This window comes from Dipodomys spectabilis, unplaced genomic scaffold (assembly GCF_019054845.1).
Source record: "Dipodomys spectabilis isolate Male_0828 unplaced genomic scaffold, ASM1905484v1 ptg000368l, whole genome shotgun sequence".
Classification (NCBI taxonomy): Eukaryota; Metazoa; Chordata; class Mammalia; order Rodentia; family Heteromyidae; genus Dipodomys; species Dipodomys spectabilis.
The window spans coordinates 655,481-660,084 of record NW_024871045.1 but is presented as its reverse complement, the minus strand read 5'-3'; the positions used below and the strand labels follow the sequence as shown (position 1 = coordinate 660,084).

The 4,604-nt window shown below is 34.3% G+C and overlaps 1 pseudogene; it reads left to right on the top strand.

Annotated features, from left to right (window-relative positions):
• Positions 1-2,274: 2,274 nt before the first annotated feature.
• Positions 2,275-2,365, top strand: LOC122096342 (annotated as a pseudogene).
• The last annotated feature ends 2,239 nt before the right edge of the window (positions 2,366-4,604 follow it).

The window sequence follows — 4,604 nt, the reverse complement described above, 5'->3', positions numbered from 1 at the left end:
ATGTGTGTACGTATGTGTGTATTTGTGTGTACAGTGACATTCATGTGTACATATATGGGCCGATATACACATATATGCATATATAAATAAATATACATATATAAATATATGTGCATATATATATCAGGTGTTCAGTGATTTAATCTAGAGTTCCCAGCACGTTGTCCTTATCACAAAATGTACATAATAAACTACTCTAAGGATCTGTGCTATATGAAGGGTATCCTTTGTACTCACTTCCCCCATTAACTTGTTTTTCATCCCTGTGAACAACTTCAGCCACTTTCCCATAGGATAGCTTTGTTTTTGTTACTTACTGATAATAAAAGAAAAAGGTTGTTTGTAAAAGAAAAAGAACTTTTAGGTCCCAGGCTAAAAGTATATTATCAGTCCCAATTATTCATATGAGATAAAATTTATAATAGTACTAAAAGTGAAAAGGAATTCCTAGATCTGTTCTTTTGCCATTTAGAATGGCAAAGAATAATTTCACGTCACTGTTATAACTCTTAAAGAATGCAAGGGTAACTGATGGTCCCTATCATGTTCCCACAAAACCAGTAGATCCTGAAGGATAATAGTAGACCATCAGAAATTCTAAGTAGCAGATATGGAGCATGAAAGAGAAAGAGCAGAAATGAGAGAGAGTGAAAGAGAGAAAAATATCATAATATTAACGTGCATAACAGATAAACAAGAGGTGTATGAGAATATTCATACTGCTATCTTGAGACACTACATGTACTTTTGAAGGTATTTGATTTATGATAACTTATCAACATAAAAAATAAAGTGATTTTGATAATAAATAAAAATGGCTCAGAAGAAATTATAAATGCAAAAACATTCTTCACAGAAGCAAACTCTCAGAAATATTTCTTGACTTTGAAAAGGATAAATTTTCTGCAGCTAGTATAAATTTAGAAGTATGACAGTTCACAAAAATATAAAAATGTGTTCACATATTTCATTATATAACCAAAAGCAGAAAGCAAATATTGTTCAGATGATTTTTAAATCACAGTTTCTCAGGAGCTGGAAAGGTGACTCAGTGGTAGAGTGCTTGCCTTGCATGCATGAGGTCCTGGATTTCATTCCTCAGCACGACATAAGCAGAAAAAGATGAAAGTGGTGCTGTGGATCAAGTGATAACGCTAGCCTTGAGCTGAAGAGCTGAGGGACAGTACCTAAGACCCAGAGTTCAAGCCCCACAACCAACAAAACCAAAGCAAAAAACAGCAAAACAAAGCACAGTTTCTCAATTTTGTGGCCTCAACTCTGTAATACCACTACTTCAGACTAGGGATAAGATTTTAGGTATGGATATTTATCAACACTCCTGATTCAGACTCTACTTGATATAATTTTTAATCAATATTTTGTTTTTAGTTTTGCTCTTTCTAAATTTACATGGACCTATGAAAAATGGTGTGGCCATCCCAATAATATTCTCAAAGTACCTCTTAATCACGACTCACAAAAAGTTGTATTATATTACAACAAGGAAAAAATGCTATAAATAAAGAAAACAATAATTATATATTAATGATTACTAAAATAAAAACAAAACAATTACCAAGGCTCTGATTATTTGAAGAGTATATAGTAGATTTTACTATTTTTCTCATATTCCTGTACATTTAAAACTGGATAAAGCTATGAGTAGCCTTTAAATTTACCCACTAAGGTTACTATTTATAGTTCATCTCATCATTTGTATGTGGCTTATTTCATTATTTGTTCATCACTAACATATAACGTAAGGGAGCCCTAAAGATTTAAGAGAAACTGTGTACTTAAAATCTTAACTCTTCACTCTACTTCTTTACACAGTCTTTGCAACTTCTCATTAGTAAAGTTTCTATAAACTCTGAAATGTACATACATACTAGTACATGCTACCAGAAATACTATATACTTTATCGAAAAATTTTATGACCTGCCAAACAGTCTTAATTTTGCCATATAAGCAAATCCCAAAATGAAAGATATTTAAAACATTAAAACTTTTAACAAAGCTTAACATTTGCTGCAATGATCATTATGACAGGTGCCTTGTGTAGAATAATTGAATTCCTCCTCCTACACATCTCATGAACAACAAATACCTGAAATTATTTTGTTTTTGGCATGTCAATCTTGACTTTATTCTTAAATGTGTGCTTATGTAAGAAATACATGGTTGCAAAATTTCACAATTCTTTTGAACTTACTTGTTGTTGAATTGTCTCGTTTAAGAAAATCAATTACACTTTATATATAAAAAAATGTTCTGTGCTCAATTTGGCTGCACATATACTAAAATTGGAACATACAGAGAAGATTAGCATGGTTCCTGCACAAGGATGAATAGTTCCATATGTTTACACCAACAGATGCTGGAAGGGATGTGGCCAGAAGGGAAGCCTACTGCATTCTTGGTGGGAGTGTAAACTTGTTCATTCACTTTGGAAAGCGGTTTGGAGGTTCCTCAAAAGACTCCACATAGAGCTCTCCTATTACACAGCAATCCCACTTTTGGGCATTCACCCAAATGATCACAAACAAGTCCATACTAAAACTACCACCACAACAATGTTTATTGTAGCATTATTTGCCATAGCTAAGATAGGGAACCAACCCCGATACCCCTCAGTAGAAGAATGGATCAAGAAAACGTTCTGTGTGTGTGTGTGTGTGTGTGTGTGTGTGTGTGTGTGTGTGTGTGTGAATGTACACTTACACAATCACTTTGGAAAGCAGTCTGGTGAGTCCTCAGAAAGCTAATTATTGACCTTCCTTATGGCCTACTCATACCACTTCTAGGCATCTATCCTGAACAACAGGTACCAATATTCAAGGACACATGCACCTCATGTTTATTGTAGCACTGTTCACAATAGCCAGGATAGGAAAACAACCCATATGTCCCACCAGAGATGAATGGATCCAAAAACTGTTGTAACTATACACAACAGAATATTTTCCAGCCATTAGAAAGGACAAAATAATGGCATTAGCAGGGAAATCAATCAAGCTACAGGAAATCATGTTGAGCGAGGTAAGACAAAAGCAAGAGACAAACCACATGGTCTCCATGGTAAGTGGATGTTAAATCCAAAATGTAAGGTGATACAACAAAATTAACAACACTTAAGAAACCAAGGACTTCCACTCATCTGATTGAATCACTACTAAATAACCCCATTCTGCTGATAATATGTGCATACTGAAGGGAAACCAGGAGGACGACACAGAACTAGAGGGAATCAGGGAAAAACATACAACAGTGGGATCCATCAGCTGCACTGGACATTGACCAAAATGAACTAAGCAACTCAATGTCACTGAAGGGAGGGAGGGAACAAGTGGGAAAGAGGGAACAGCAGACGCTATGCAAAACAAAAGAAATATACATATTTCCAAACAAAAAAAGTATACATATGGAAGAAATAACTCTATTGCAAAGCTCATAGAACTCATAAGTGTTGTAGACCATGATAGACAATTTGCTCCATCAAAGTTAGAATATGTTTGTGACTTTAACTAAGCATCACTATCCCACAATATTGTGAAATTTGGGAAATTATGTAACCACTTTATCACAAGAAAAACATTTGAAAAAATGATGAAGATGGAAAACTAAGTTGCTCTAAAAAACAAAACACTAAAATGTTCTCTGTGTATATGTGTGTACACACACACACACACATATACTATATATATATACATATATATGTGTATATATATTAATTCTATGCCTCCATCAGAAAGAATGACATCGCCCAATTTTTAGGAAATGGAAAGACTTGGAAAAAAATTATATTAACTGATGTAAGCCAAGTCCAAAGAAACATAGGTCCCATGGTATCCCTTATTTGCAATAACTAGTATATGTCTGGGATAAGCAGAAAAGTTGAAAAGCCATGTGTATATGACTAGATAAGTAGGTTTTAAGCTAAATGACCCCCAAGATGGAGACACAAGTGGTTTTTTCTTTCTTGCTGTTGTTTCTCACATATTTATAATGTACGACGTGATTTTTTTTTGTTTTTTATACATTCCTCCCCAACAATATAACCCCTATTTTCACTTTATTTGATTTGGTGCACCTGCATCTTGTATATACACTTCTCTAATTTGGGGAAGGAAAGGGAAAAAAAACATACTTAAATAGGAATACATTTTGACCCACTGTATAACAATAGATGCACAAGACATTATTTTGAAGAACGAACTTTACAATTTAGGCTGGGGACATTGGGTGGGGCTTGCGGGTGTGAGGAGTGTACTTGTGGAGGTGGAAGGGAAGGAATGGTGGGGGAAAAACAAAGGAGGAGGTAACAATGCTTGATAGGAAATGTACTTATTACTTTGCTCATGTAACTATAACCCCTCTGTACAGTATTTTTACAACAAAAAATGTATAAAAATGTTTTGAGATGGAAGTTTATTTTGCCTATTTTACCCATATAATATCGTTAACAAAGAAAATAATGCAAAACACTGATATGAAGATATTTGGAAAAGTGAGTGTGTGTGCATTCCTGCGTGTTGGCATGCTCAGAGTTTGAAATTAGGCCCTTTGTTAGTTCTTTAAATTTTTGGAAAAATAATCTCATAAA